Source organism: Halichoerus grypus, chromosome 14 (assembly GCF_964656455.1).
Source record: "Halichoerus grypus chromosome 14, mHalGry1.hap1.1, whole genome shotgun sequence".
Taxonomy (NCBI): domain Eukaryota; kingdom Metazoa; phylum Chordata; class Mammalia; order Carnivora; family Phocidae; genus Halichoerus; species Halichoerus grypus.
The window spans coordinates 64,162,585-64,179,070 of record NC_135725.1 but is presented as its reverse complement, the minus strand read 5'-3'; the positions used below and the strand labels follow the sequence as shown (position 1 = coordinate 64,179,070).

Genomic DNA, 16,486 nt, shown 5'->3' with positions numbered 1-16,486 from the left:
TTCTCAACAACACTTATTATTTGTTTTTTTTTTTTTTTTACTTTAGCCATTCTGACAGGTATAAGGTGATGTCTCATTGTGGTTTTGATTTCCATTTCTCTGATGACTAGTGATGATTATCTTTTCATGTGTCTGTTGGCCATCTTTATGTCTTCTTTGGAAAAATGTCTATTCAGGTCCTCTGCCCATTTTTTAATCAGATTATTTGGGGGTTTTGGTGTTGAGTTGTGTAAGTTCTTTATATATTTTGAATATTAACCCCATATCAGATATATCATTTACAAATATCTTCTTCCACTCAGTAGGTTGCCTCTGTGTTTCGTTGATGGTTTCCTTTGTGGTGCAAAATTCCTCTTAAATCATGAAATGAAGGAAAGTTTCATAATCTAGCAACATGAGGAAAGGATCTGAGACTGTGGTAAATCTCAGCAGTTGTCTTTTGATAACCACTTCTTTGTTGAGAAGCCATAGACATTTTTCTGTATTTGATTCTCTCTCCTTGAACTCAGTATGACTGAGGGACTCCTTCCTGACATTACTACCCATCATTTGGGTGGTGACCCCATCTTATTAGTGAGAAGTCATGCCAAGCAAAAGCCTGATACCTGCTGATTTCCTATTTGTATAACCATATTACTCTGAGCCCCATCAGAGCCACTTCCAAATATTATTGATCTATAGTGAGAAAAAGAAGCTGCAAGTAGCATGGCCCTCACTATTGATTCTTCCTTTATCCATGAAATTTATTCATCTTACCAGGATTTTTCACTTTAGGTGCAGTGAGTCCTTTTCACTTACAAATTCAGGTGGTTTTTTCCAGTGAGTAAAAAAAATTTTATGTAACTTATTTTCCATTTTTCTGGATCTCTTTAAATGGCATTTATTCATATTTTTAATATCTTCTCTCTTTTCCATTCCCATCATTTTTCTATCATTTTTACATTTTCATATCCTTTTTTACTATATCCCAAGAAGGCACTTCAAAATTGTGTTCTGCATATCTTACATAATTTCCTAAAATCTCTTTTGCCTTCTGCACTCTGATTTTAAATCTGAAGCTATGTTTTTAATTCAATTAAACTCTATTCCACATCTTTATTTCTGCATGCCTTTCAAAAAGCTCTTTTGAGGCACCTGGGTGGCTCAGTTAGTTAAGCATCCCACTCTTGGCTTTGGCTCAGGTCATGATCTCAGAGTCCTGGGACTGAGCCCCACATTGGGCTCTGCACTCAGAGTGGAATCTGCTTGAGATTCTCTCTCCCTCTCCCTTCCCCTCTGCACCTCCCCCATTCTCTCTCAAATTAATTAAATCTTTTAAAAAACAAAAACAAAAAAAGCTCTTTTGTTCATCTCAATTGACTTTCTCATTATATTATTTTGATCTTTCAACAAAAAGTTGATGAAACGCTACAAATTTAGTTAATCCCATAAGCAGATGCTACAAAATATTTTATAAATCCTATAGCAAATACTATCCTAAAGCAAATCTTTAAAAGTTTATACTTCTGAATTTGTCATGTCTTTGTTTTGCCATCCTATTTTTTGAGGAATTGCACACTGGTTTTCCCTTATCTGCTCATGCTGGAATTAGAAAAGGTCTACTAAGGCCTAGGTTTTCCCTCACTGCACATCTGGTTGTTGTTGGAATTTTTTCAATCTTAAGCATGAATGCTGCTTTACATGGCTTTACATCACAGTTCAGTGAACCAATGGCACCTGCAGCAAGGAATCTTCAAGCGTCATTTCTTCCTTGTGTTTGGTTACACAGCTGTGATGGATGCCAGCTTTCTCTTCTTGAGAGCTTTATGCTTAGCCTGGCCTCTGCACCAGTCACATGGTTAGGACCTCACAGGCCTCCCTCCTGGATTTTCTGGGGGCAAAAGCCCTGCTGTGCTACCAGGCTTTGTCTGATTTAACTACTGCACCGATCCTGGGGCTGCTTTCAAGTGTTGTTCCCCCAATCCAGCAAAAGGGATTCTAAAAGTTTTGTACCCTTTCTAGATCAAGGCTCACCCTTTCTCTCCAATAAATGGCATATAAATGAATTTCTGCCAGCTGCTACTGTCTTAGAAAAAAAGTGTTAGTGAGTCAGCCTTTAGTTTTCCCTCACCTGTAGTCCTTCCTTGCCTCCCAAAAGCTGGAACAATTTGTCGGTTCTGAATTTATTCAATCCCCTAATCTTTACTGATGGTTACTTATCCCACCCTACCAACCAATCACAGACTCTCAGGACCCCTTTCCTGTAATACCCTCAATGCTGACACACATACACCACACATAAATGCACATACACACTTACACATATAGTTACATACAATTCCATTAAAGTCAAGAACACAGGGGTGCCTGGCTGGCTCAGTCATTAAGCATCTGCCTTCAGCTCAGGTCATGATCCCAGGGTCCTGGGATCGAGCCCCGCATCGGGCTCCCTGCGCAGGGAGCCCGCTTCTCCCCTCTGCCTCTGCCGCTCCCCTTGCTTGTGCTCGCTCTCTGTCAAATAAAAAATAAAAAATAAAATCTTTAAAAAAATAAAAAAATAAATGAAGTCAAGAACACAATAAGCATATTTTATCACAAATAATTATCATTGTTCTGGAAAGTCAATGCAATTAGGCAGGAAAACAAGACCAGCAATATAAATATTTGCAAGAATGAGGTCAAAATATTTTATGTAATAGGTCTACAAATGAAAAAAAAAATCAATGGTAAAACTATAGGAACTGGTAAGAATTAATTAAAAGCACAATTCATTGCTGGGTAGAACACATTTAAAAAACTGGCTGAATATTATGACTTTCATTTAATTATTTGAAATGATGTCTGTGCATATGTGCACGTATGTGTGTGTGCACACACATGTGGGTATGTGTGTAAGAATGAGAATATTAAAATGTCAACAGCAGTTATCTCTTTGGGTGATAAGATTACAAATGTTTGTTTTTTCCTTATCTATATTTTCCAAATTTTCTATAGTGAACATTCATTGTTTTTTATAATAAAAAGATAAGTTTTAAAATGATGAAATGACATAATGAATGCTAAAGTGAGCAACTATATTACTTGCTCTTTTCCTATGATTCACCTTAGTGAATATTTAGGAATGTTAAGAAAGCCATTCTTGAAATTATAATTCATGTCAAAATGATTATTTCTTATGATACAGGGCTTTTAACAAAGCACATCTGAAGAATAAATCCAGCCAAGCATAAGTACAACCTGGAAAATGAAAACAAGAGCAAAGGCCTAAAATTCTTCACAACGACCTTGTAGGTTGGTATATAATGAGATTCAGGTTTTAATAATAGAAAACAATTTCAGTGCAAAATGTATATATTAATGTCAAGTTGGGATGAAGGGCAAATAAGACTAGCAGTTCTGTAGTATTATCTCTCTGTCTTCTAGATTCCCTTTCTCACTTGTCTCTCAATAGCCTGGGAAAATGCCACACACATCCTGAGTGTTCAACAAATATTTATAAAGATAAATAGTAAAGTAACTTTTCAAGGGTTATCCAGCTATTTGTCATGGCTAATGTTAGGACAGACACCCAGTGGAAAGTTCTCCAAATACAGATTCCAATTTTAAGTTAGCAAATATTTGTCAAAGCATACCAAGTGCTCTAGGTACTTACACATACTTGAGCTAATTTAATTTCCTAAGAGATAAATATCTTTTTCTCTGGTTAGATATGAGGACATCTGGGCTCTTTGAAGTGAAAGATCCTGCACACAGGAAAGAACAAGATGGGTAATGTTGTGCCATCCAACAAATGAACAGAGGCAGGTGGGGGAACTGCTATTGGTACCAGACGAGGGGTTTTATTTGATGTTAGAATGAAAGTGGTGAGTATATTTACTAAGTAAGGCCCAAGAACTATGCTGGATACCAAGGACACATTGGTTCTTAAAAAGTACAAGCCCTGTGTTTATCTTCATGGTGCTTACAGTCTAGCTGGAAAAAACAAACATTAGGTCAACTATCTCATTATAACCTATTTTAAATGGTAAAAAGGACTGTAACAGAAAAGCATAGGTGAATTGGAGTTGTGCAGATGAAGAAAGTAGCTAAGATTATTCCAGGTAGATGGCATAGCTATCTGAAGGCTCTGAGACAAGAAAAAGCCCTAGTAATCCAAGAGAATGAACAAAAGCCAGCCAGGGTGAGTGGATAGAGACCAAAAGCAGATAATAGTAATAGATGAGGTTGGAAGGTAGGCAGAGCCAGAAGGAACTTATAAGGAGTGTTAAGGATTATTTTTTATCTTTATCCAAGGAGCAAAGGGAGGCCAAGTGTGATTTTAAATAAAGGAGTGACACAACACAATTTCTCTTTTTAAAAGACTGCATTGCCTACACAGCGGAGAAAAGACTTGAGGGAGGTTAAAGTGAATGCAGTGTAGTGAATAAGTCACATGTGCTACCTTGTACTTTCCTTCTCAGTTAACAAGTCTCCAAAATGCCTTTAAGTTATTTCCCCTGGCCATATAGTGTCAGTGGGATCTATTTCCCCTCAGTTCTAAGGGTGAGTCTCCAATCAACAAAATCCATCCCTCTGACTATGGTGACTACTTCAGGGAAGGACACATGACCCAAACTGGGTAAATGGAAAAAAAAAAAAAAAAAAAGGACGACTGGGAAAGAAGCTTTGTCACTATTCTATACAAGTTTCTGGGAGAAATGTTTTCTCTTCCTAAAGATCATGAACAAGGAAGCATGAGGACCTAGAACCTCCTAGTAGCCCCCTTATTTGACAGGATGATCCAGTTTTAGGAGGCATATAACACCACAGAAAGTAAAGAGGAGAAATTGAAAGAAACCAAAATTTTAGCAACATTGGTGACATTCTCAATCAAGTCTTGCCTGAAGCTGATCCTAACTCTGGCCTTTTCAATCCAATAAGCCAATAAAAGTCTTTTATTATTTAAGCTGTCTTCTATTATTTGTACCCAAAAACAAACAAACAAAAATCCTTATGGAAATATCTCTTAGAAGGCTGTACTCCAGGGTAGAGATACCATTAGCATAAGTACAACGTGTATAAATGTGATGAATTTATTGAAATTTATTTAAGAAATATACTCAAAAGAATTGGTAAGAAGTTTGAGAGAGAAAGGTATGAAGGATGACTGCTAGGTTTCTGGGTAATAAACAGTGGTAAACAACTCAGGACCATGGAAGAGGGAGCAAACGTCAGGTTGGGTTCAGGGTCAGGGGAGGCCAGCATAGTTATACACCCCTTAAGTCTGAAGATCCTGTGAGCTATCTAAGTAGAAACGTCATAGACAGTTTGACATACAAAGCACATAAGAAGGGAGTAATAAAATAGTACTACATAACAAGCTTTGTCTGCCTCCATTTCTCACTTTCCTTCAAACAGATGCAAAGGAGCAAGTCTATAAAATATCTTATAGTCAGCCTATTCTCAGTCTCTGAAATGATAGAAGAGTGACAAGAAAAAATAGGGTAAGATATTCTTAAGGGAGCAAAGGAAAGTCTTTCCCATTCTGTAGAAAGTGACAGAAATGCTAAGGGAAGTAGGAGCTAGGTATGAGCCATACATCTTCAGTAAATGGAGTGCAACATGGAAGGCAAAAAAACAAAACAAAACCTGAACACATTAGTAAATTGATGATTCAGAAGAGAAAAGAGTTTCAGCTAGTAACAATATTAAAAATTCTATCTATCCCATTAAAACACTATGATGTATGTGAGGTCTGAACATGCTCAAGCAGGGGTGAAAATGTGCTGTGATGAGTCTTGCTCACCAAAGAAATGGCCTTTGTGGATCCTAGGGAAGTAGACTCCATATACAATGGGGAAAGGGGGCATTAAACACCCAAACTGACAGCCTTAGATGGAGTGGTATCTATGTGCTTCTCTTTTTTTTATCCAAAGCCATGGCATTCTGATGTGGAAAGTGGGAGGGAATGTATGAGTTTCAAGGTGATACAATCTTCAGAGCAGCATTTCTGGACCCTGGGCTTTCTCTCTAATAATGCAATTCATTTAAGGAATTAAATAATAATTTTTCTATATTCAAAGAAAGAAGGTATTATTTCTGTGGTCAGAAAATGTTTGATATTTGGTATTTGATGGAAATAAATGGTTTGGCAATCTTAATTGCATGATGGAAGACAAATTCCCTTTGAAGGAGGAAAAGATATCCATATGAAGAGAACAATCTAAAACTAAAAACAATAGGAATGAGATTGCAACGGAAAAGATATAAAAGAAGCAAAGTGCAACCAAGGAATTAAAATCAACTTTGGAGGCAGTTAAGGGCAGGAAAACTGAACCAATGCTGCAGAAGACAAACTTGAAAAGTTGCATAAGCATAGAAAGGAGAAAAAACAAAGATATGAAAACTGAAAATATGAGCACATGGGGAAGGCAAGCCAAAGAAACCAAGTCTAATGTAAGGAAAAGGGAATGATTTCAAAGGATCTCTGAAGGTTCACAAAATCAAGAAAAAGCTGGAAAACCAAGTTTGAAAATAGACAGGAACCAAAGGAGCTCCAGGAGTTAAAGATGCAGAAACTCTGGCCAACCTGTAGATAGAAGAAACTCTTAGGGCACAGACTACAAGGGACCACTACCCATTGGTTCTGTGCCACTTGCTCAAGCTTCAACTCAGGAGACAGCATCCAACTGTCCAAGTTTGGACACATGACTTAAGAATAAAATAATATTTCCAGGATCTTTAAATAAGTTCTACTAAACTATAAACTCCTTAACGGTCAAGTCCAAATATATGTATAGTATATGTACAATAAACATAGCCCCACCATGCTTAAAACATTGGGCTTTCTTAAAGGCAGCTACTCAATAAATGCTTGTTAAATGAATGATTGAATATCTAACCATGTGAACACTAAATAGACTATACTTATACAGATATCTTTTTAAATTAATGACACAAAATCAAAAATAATTCCTTCACCACTGTCTACATTCAATCATTCACAAATGCCCACTGCTTTTATTTCTTAGAGTTCTCTCAAGTCCACCCTTCTCTCCATCCGTATTTCCATGACCTCAGTTTAGGCCTTTAGCCTTACTCACCTTAACTACAGCAATGAATGTGATAATTGGTCCTCAAGCATGCATATATGGTCAATTAATTTATGATAAAGGAGCCAAGAATATACAATGGGAAAAGGACAGTCTCTTCAATAACTGGTGCTGGAAAAACTGGAAAGCCACATGCAAAAGAATAAAATTGGACTACTATCTTACACTATACACAAAAATTAACTCAAAATGAAAAAGACTTGAATGTAAGGCCTGAAACCATAAAATTCTTAGAAGAAGACATAGCTCCTTGACATTGGTCTTGGCAATGATTTTTTAGATCTGACACCAAAAGCAAAGGCACCAAAAGCACAAATAAATAAGTGGGACTATCTCAAACCAAAAACTTCTGCATGGCAAAGGATATCATCAACAAAATGAAAGGACAACCTAATGAATGGAAGAAAATATCTGCAATTCATACATCTCATAAGGGATTAAAATCCAAAATATATAAAGATCTCATACCTCAAAGCAAAAGAACAATCTAGCCAAAAAGTGAACAGAAGATCCAAATAGACATTTTTCCAAAGAAGACATACAGATTGGCAACAGGTACATAAAAAGATGCTCAACATCACTAATCATCAGGAAAATACAAATCAAAACCACAATGAGATATCATCTCACACTTGTTAGAATGGCGATTATGAAAAAGGCAAGAAATATTGAGTGTTGGTAAGGATGTGGAGAAAAGGAAACCCTTGTGCACTATTGGTTGAAATGTAAATTGGTGAGCCACTATAAAAAAAACAGTATGGAGGTTCCTTAAAAAATAAATAATAGAACTACCATATGATCCAGCAATTCTACTTCTGGGTATATATCCAAAGGAAACAAAAACTGGGGCACCTGGGTGGTTCAGTTGGTTAAGCATCTGACACATGGTTTCAGCTAAGGTCATGATATCATGGGTCATGAGATCAAGCCCCATGTCGGAGTCCACACTCAGCAGGGAGTCTGCTTGGAGAATTCTCTCTTTCTGCCCCTCACCCTGCTTTCATGTCCTCACACTCTCCCTCTCTAATAAATAAATCTTAAAAAATAAAAACAAAAACACTGAGTCAAAGAGATATATGCATCCCCATGCTCAATGCAGCATTATTTACAATAGCCAAGATATGGAACAACCTAAGTGTGCATAGACAGATGAATAAGTAAAGGAAATGTGGTTTAAATATATAATGGAATATTATCCAGCCATTAAAAAAGAATGAAATCTTACCATTTGCAATAGATCGATTTTGAGGGCACTATGCTAAGTAAAATAAGTCAGACAGAAAATGACAAATACCATATGATCTCACTTAGAATTTTTTTTAAAAAGTAAGTTTATAGATATAGAAACAGATTTATGGTTGCCAGAGGTGGGGGTGAGGGTAGGTGAAATGGGTGGAGAGGGTCAAAAGGTACAAACCTCCAGTTATAAAATAAAGTCATGGGAATGTGTTAATAACTATTGTTAATAATACTGTATTGCATATTTGAAAGTTTCTAAGAGAGTAAATCTTAAAAGTTCTCATCACAAGAAAAAAAAGTTCTATAACCATGTATAGTGTCAGATGTTAACTAGACTTATTGTGGTGATCATTTCACAATATATACAAATATTGAATCATTATGTTGTACACTTGAAACTAATAAATGTTATATCAATCATAATTCAATTTTTAAAAAAATTATCGATAAAAAAGAAAAAATATAAATAAAATTTTAAAAAGCCCTTTCAGTTATCAAGAATACTAATAATCATAGTGAATATTTCCTTTTTTTAAGATTTATTTATTTATTTATTTGAGGGGGGAGGGGCAGAGGGAGAGAGAGCAAGAATCTCAAACAGGCTCCACACTGAGCCTGGAGCCTGGTTCAGGGCTCAATCTATGACCCTGTGATCACAACCCACACTGAAACCAAGAGCTGGACACTTAACCAACTGCACCACCCAGGTGGCCTGTAGTTAATATTTCTTGAACACACGGGCTCTCCTATGCGTTGCAGGATGTTTATCACGATCCTTGGCCTCCCACTACCCACCCAGTAGATGCCAGTAGCAACACCTCCGCCCTGTTTTCACAGTCAAAAAGTCTCCAGAAATTATCAAATGTTCACTAGGGAAGAGAATCACCCCCCAGCTAAGAAACACTGCCCTAGAGCCAAAATCCTGCAATTCGGAGACTTTCAACACAAGAAAGTAATACAATTGCTAAATATAAACACCCAAGGTCAACATTAATCTGAGACAAATTAAGAAATGAACCTATAGTGAAAATTATGAGCTTTGGTTCTACCCTCCTGGCCTCTGTGTGAGACAGTGAGCTAATCCACCCGAACGAAATACTGAATTCCAAATGGTGATGGATTCATAGAGCAAAACTATGTTTTATTTCTTTTTCTAGCCAAATTAATGTTGGTTGAGCACACTAATTAGAGAGCTGCTACTTATGGTTCAAGAGTCTTTATTTTTTATGTTATTTTACAACAAGTATTATTCTCTTCATAAATGCTCAAAAGGGTGAGGGTCACCTCGGTGGTTCAGTCAGTTAAGTCTCTCTGACTCAATTTCAGCTCAGGTCATGCTCTCTGGGTCGTGAGATCAAGCCCCACATCAGGCTCCATGCTGGGCATGGAGCCTACTTATGATTTTCTCTCTCTCCCTCTCCTCCCCACCCCACCCTGCTTATGCTCTCTCTCTCTCGCAAAAAAAATAAAAATAAATAAATGTTCAAAAGGAAAATATCAACTATAATCTTAACAACCATATGTAATCACATTTAGCTTCCAGAGATTGTCTTTTCAATCTTTTGGAAGCAATGTTAGTTGTGGTTCACAGCTTCAGCTTTGGAGCTAAGTTTTTCCCCAACTAAATCCCTGTTCTGCCTAGTAACCTTAAGCAAGTTACCTATGTTTTCTGTACCTGTTTCCTCATCTATAAAACAGGGCAATAATACTAGTTCACAGAATTTTGTAAGGATTAAATAAATTAATACATGTAAAGCATACAAATTTTAGGATTGCTATTGGTATTTTGATAGGGATTGCACTAAATGTGTAGATTGCTTTGGGTAGTATAGACATTTTAACAATGTTTGTTCTTCCAATCCATGAGCATGGGAATGTCTTCCCATTTCTTTGTGTCATCTTCAGTTTCTTTCATTAGTGTTTTATAGTTTTCAAAGTGCAAAGTCTTTCATCTCTTTCGTTAGGTTTATTCCTAGGTATCTTATTGTTTTGGGTGCAATTGTAAATCGGATTGATTCCTTAATTTCTTTCTCCTGCTTCATTATTGATGTATAGAAATGCAAGAGATTTCTGTACCTTGATTTTGTATCCAGCAACTTTACTGAATTGGTGAATCAGTTCTAGCAATTTTGGGGTGGAGTCTTTCAGGCTTTCTATATAGAGTATCATGTCATCTGTAAATAGTGAAAGTTTTACTTCTTCCTTATTGATTTGGGTGCCTTTTATTTCTTTTTGTTGTCTGATTGCTATGGCTAGGACTTCCAGTACTATGGTAAATAACAGGGGTAAGAATGGACATCCCTATCTTGTTCCTAACTATAGAGGAAAACTCTGTTTTTCCCCCATTGACAATGATATTAGCTGTAGGTTTTTCATATATGGACTTTATATGAGGAATGTTCCCTCTAACCCTACTTTGTTGAGGGTTTTTATCATGAAAGAATGTTGTACTTTGTCAAATGCTTTTTCTGCATCTATTGAAATGATCATATGGTTCTTACCCTTTCTTTTATTAATGTGGTACATCATGTTGACTGATTTGTGAATATTGCAAAAGACCCCAAATAGCCAAAGCAACCTTGAGAAAGAAAAGCAAAGCTGGACACATCACAATTCCAGACTTCAAGTTATATTACAAAGCTGTAGTGATCAAAACAGTATGGTACTGGTACAAAAAAAGACACACAGATCAACAGAACAGAAATAGAAACCCCAGAAATTAACTCATGATTATATGGTCAATTAATCTTTAACAAAGCCAGAAAGACTATACAATGGGAAAAAGGCAGTCTCTTCAACAATTGGTGTTGGGAAAAACTAGGCAGAAACATGACAAAGAATGAAACTAGACCACCTTCTTTTTTTTTTTTTTTTTAAGATTTTATTTATTTGACAGAGAGAGACAACCAGAGAGGGAACACAATCAGGGGGAGTGGGAGAGGGAGAAGCAGGCTTCCCGCAGAACAGGGAGCCCAATGCGGGGCTCAATGCGGGGCTTGATCCCAAGACCCTGGGAACATGACCTGAGCCGAAGGCAGACACTTAACAACTGAGCCACCCAGGCACCCCAAAACTAAATCACTTTCTTTACATCAAACACAAAAATAAATTTAAAAGGCATTGAAGACCTAAATATAAGACATGAAACCATAAAAATCTTAGAGGAGAATACAGGCAGTAACCTCTTTACATCAGCCATAGCAACTTCTTTCTAGATATGACTTCTGAGGCAAGGGAAACAAAAGCAAAAATAAACTATCTGCACCTCATCAAAATAAAAAGCTTCTGCACAGCTAAGGAAACAATCAAAACTACAGAATGGGAGAAGATATTTGCAAATGACATATCTGATAAAGGATTAGTATCCAAAATATGTAAAGAACTTATAAAACTCAACAACCAAAACACAAATAATCCAATTTAAAAATGGGCAGAAGACATGAATAGACATTTTTCCAAAGAAGACATGCAGATGGCCAACAGACAAAAAGATGCTCAATATCACTCATCATCAGGGAAATGCAAATCAAAACCACAATGAGATATCACTTCACACCTGTCAGAATGGCTAAAATCAACAACACATGAACAACAGATGTTGGTGAGGATGTGAAGAAAGGGGAACCCTCTTGTACTGTTGATGGGAATGCAAACTGGTGCAGTCACTCTGGAAAACAGTATGGAGGTTCCTCAAAAAATTAAAAATAGAACTACCCTATTACCCAGCAATTGCACTACTAGGTATTTACCCAAAGAATACAAAAACACTAATTCAAAGGGATACATGCACCCCAATGTTTATAGCCAATTATCTGCAATAGCCAAATTATAGAAATAGCCCAAATGTCTTTCAACTGATGAATGGATAAAGAAGATGTGGTGTACACACACACACAATGGAGTATCACTCAGCCATAAAAAGAATGAAATCTTGCCATTTGCAGTGACATGCATGGAGCTAGAGTATTATGCTAAGCGAAATAAGTCAGTCAGAGGAAGACAAATACCATATGATTTCACTCATACATAGAATTTAGAAATAAAACAAATGATCAGGGTCACCTGGGTGGTTCAGGTCATGATCCTGGGGTCCTGGGATAGAGCCCCACATCCGGCTCCCTGCTCAGCAGAGAGCCTGCTTCTCCCTCTCCCTCTGCCTGCCACTCTTCCTACTTGTGCTCTCTCTATCTGTCAACTAAATAAATAAAATCTTTAAAAAAAAATGATCAAAGGGGGAGAAAAGAGACAGGCAAACCATGAAACAGACTCTTTTTTTTAAAGATTTTATTTATTTATTTGAGACAGAGAGAGAGAGCACATGAGATGGGGGAGGGTCAGAGGGAGAAGCAGGCTCCCTGCCGAGCAGGGAGCCCGATGCGGGACTCGATCCAGGGACTCCAGGATCATGACCTGAGCCGAAGGCAGTCGCTTAACCAACTGAGCCACCCAGGCGCCCAAAACAGACTCTTAACTGTAGAGAACAAACTGATGGTTACCAGAAAGGAGTTGGGTGGGGGAATGAAGGAAAATAGGTGATGGAGATTAAGGAGTGGACTTGTTGTGAGGAGCACCAGGTGTTGCATGGAAGTGTTGAATTACCACATTGTATAACTGAAATTAATATTATGTTGTATGTTAACTAAGTGGAATTTAAATTAAAACTTTAAAAAAAAATACATGTAAAACAATTTGGACAGTGCCTGATATGCATACACAGTATGCACCAAACAAACATCAATTCATTATTATACCTACATCAAACATATTCTTTTTTTAAGTAGTCAATTTTTTTCAAAGTGGTTTTTTCTAATTTTTTTAATTCTAGTTGGTTAACATACAGTATTATATTAATTTCAGGTGTACGATATAGTAGCCTGATTCTTTTACTGAGTAATGTGTCATAAACATCTCCGTACCTCTGACCCTTTTTCTACAACATGATTCTTAATAGTATGGACATACCTCATTTAACATAGTCTCCTATTTGGAGACATTTAGGAGAGTTCCAGGTTTGAGTTATTATAAAGTGTTACAGTTGGGCATGCTTGCACATCTCTTTCATGATTTCCTTAGAAAGAAGCAAAGTTGCTGGGATAAAAGGTATATTCACTTTTAAGTCTTTTGGTACATTTTAGGTCCCAGGATTTATACCACCCAGAGTTTCTTATAATATTTTACATTTGGCTTATTATGAAACGGGCCTAGGAGATTGCGTCTGAGCTAAGTATAATAATGAAGTTAGGGTAGTGTGCTCCTTAGCCACTCTGATCAGCAACATAATGTTGAAACAAAAGGTGCGGCTGATGTGAGTGTCCAGTGAAGGTGCGGACTCCCATACCAGCATCTCCCAGCCCAGGCTGTTTGAGCTATCAGCATCCTTCCGATGTAACTAACTCCAGACACGAAAAGCATCCTCTAGCCCCAGGGGTCAGGAGTTCTCAGCCTCAAACTTGTTACGTTGGGGAAAGTCATAGCAACTGCACTGACACACCTTTCACAGGCTTTCCCTCTTAATTTATTCCATTCATGGAGAATTCCTCTTGGCAAGGTGTTATGGCCCTTGTGTCAGCAAAACCTTGTATAATTTAGAAGTATGTTCCTAAAATAGTGAAAGGGCTGGAATGTCTCAGAGGCAAAAAAATCACTTAAAGAGGCTCCATTGTGAGGAACGTTGCCAGAGGGAGCTAATCACATTGAATCACTGATGAGGAAGCAATAGGACATGAGTGTCCAACCCAGTGGCCCAACACTTTATGCCAGCCTGCTATTAAAAAGAGAGGTCTTAAAAATAAATCATCAATAAATAGGAATTTAATAGTTAGAGAAGGTAGAAATCATGGATTCAGGGACTCTCACAATTGTAGAGATCCTCAAGGTCATCTACTTTAGCTCAATAGTCAGCTCTTGCTTGGATTCCATTTACAATTGTCCTGAAGTGATGATCTGCCTCTGCTTGGACATGTCCAATAGCAGAGAACTGCTACTCTCTCCTTAGGACAACTAATATAACTAGAAAGTTCATCTTTATTAAAATCCTGAAAGCCATCAGCCTAAATAAACAAACACATAAGTAAGTAGATGTTTTCCAAGCATCAGTGAGTCCTACAGAATGTTGAAAATGTCATCTTTTCAGCTGGCTCTGGAGGTTTTCTTAGGAAGGGAACTAACTTTGTTTAGAAAAATACTCTGATAAGTCATGTGGGGTGAGAAAGATGATGAGTTATAATGTAAGCAGAGAACAAAACCAAACTGTTGTGCCTTAGAAATTAATGGAACTTTGAAATAGGGCAAGCAGTGAAAAGCTGAAAATGGTACTGAAGAAGGAGAGGGGCTGCTGAACAACACAGCCAGATGCTGGGTCCTGTAGGGAAAGGTGACCAGTTAGAAAGTCCCTGTGCCTGAAGTTCTATTGAGAACAAAATTCCATTTTAAGTTGATTTAATTTCTACAATACAAAAGACAGATTGGTTGAACACTTTTAGAAAGCAATTTAGCAATATATCCAATTTGCTTTATCCTGATAATCCCAATGCTTGACATCTATCCTGAAAAATTAAATCAAAATGTGAAAATCCTGAATGGATAAAGAAGAAGTGGTACACACACACACACACACACACACACACACACACACACACACACACACACAGGAATATTACTCGGCCATAAAGAATAAGGAAATCTTGCCATTTGCAATGACATGGATATAGCTACAGAGTATTATGCTAAGTGAAATAAGTCAGTCAGAGAAAGGCAAATACCATATGATTTTACTCATATGTGGAACTTAAGAAACAAAACAAATGAGCAAAGCGGGGAAAAAAGAGAGAGGCAAACCAAGACAGAGACTGTTAACTCTAGAGAACAAACTGATGGTCATCAGAGGGGAGGCAGGTGGGGGGATAGGTTAAATAGGTGATGGAGATTTAAGGAAGGCACTTGTGATGAGCACAGGGTGTTGTATGGAAGTACTGAATCACTATATTGTACACCTGAAACTAGTATTACACTGTATGTTAACTAACTACAATTTAAATAAAAATAAAAAACGTGAAAATGCAAAAATTAGAACCAACCCAGATCCTAAAACAGAAGCTGCTAAATAGATCACAGCACAGTCCCTAGAGTACTTTGCAACTGTTAAATATGATGTTAATGATAATATAACACAGGAAAATGTATGACAAATGTTTTTGATAGAAAAATTGTAATTTAATATTAACCTACTAAGTAAACAAATAAAATGACAAAGAACTCCTATTGTAGAAAATATTTTAAAGAAATACAACAAAACTCTAAGGGTAATTTTCTCCTATTTTTCCAAGTTTTTGAAATTTTACATAGCAAACATGTTTAACATTTAGAATGTGAAAATTTTTACATAATCTATATTTAAACATCAATTTTAAACTTCACTTAAAATGTGTTTATTGCTGTAGTTCTTTAGCAACTAGACAAGAGAAACAGCTCCATGGTTATAGAAAAGAAGTCAGCTAGCCTTTCTTTATACCCAAGTCTGACCGTGATCAATTCATGTCCCCTTTCTGAATGCCAGCTGTGGTACAGGAATAAAGCTACCTTCCTGCCTCTTTCACAGGACTGTTGGGGGGTACAATACATTGGTGAATATGGAAGCCCTCTGAATTCTACATCCTTATAAAATTATAAAGGACTCTTACTGTTAGACTCTACAGGTAGTCACTTCATTCTTCCATCTTCCAATCCGTTCTTCTTTTGCAAATGGCCACTTAATATAATCTGGGGAAATATGTTGTACATAGGTCACATTTCTATATAACACATGTTGGGATAAAATTCATAAAATTCAATACATTATTTTGAAACAAAATAGACAAAAGGTCCTAAAACCAGTGGTACCATAATTCTCTTTAACATTCTGTTTTCATGTGGTGTGTGTGTGTGTGTGTGTGTGTGTGTGTGTGGTGGGAGTTGTGTGTGTTATGAGTGTCTATGTGCATATGTATGGTGTGTGAGGTATGTGTTTGTGTATGTGTACACTGAGGAGACCTAGGGAGCCAGAGGTGAATTTAAAATTGCTATTGCCTTGGGACTCCTGGGTAGCTCAGTCATTAAGCATCTGCCTTTGGCTCAGGTCATGATCCCAGGGTCCTGGAATCGAGCCCCACATCCGGCTCCCTGCTCAGCAGAGAGCCTGC

The 16,486-nt window shown here is 37.1% G+C and overlaps 1 long non-coding RNA gene across 3 annotated transcripts in view; it reads right to left on the bottom strand.

Moving 5' to 3' along the window:
- LOC118524115 (uncharacterized) overlaps window positions 1-16,486 on the bottom strand; it is a 271,525-nt gene that overhangs the window by 124,557 nt on the left and 130,482 nt on the right. For all 3 annotated transcript variants that reach the window (XR_013443993.1, XR_004911434.2, XR_004911436.2), the window contains exon 4: window positions 15,989-16,067. This is a non-coding gene — a long non-coding RNA (uncharacterized LOC118524115). The remainder of the gene's footprint in view (window positions 1-15,988; window positions 16,068-16,486) is intronic.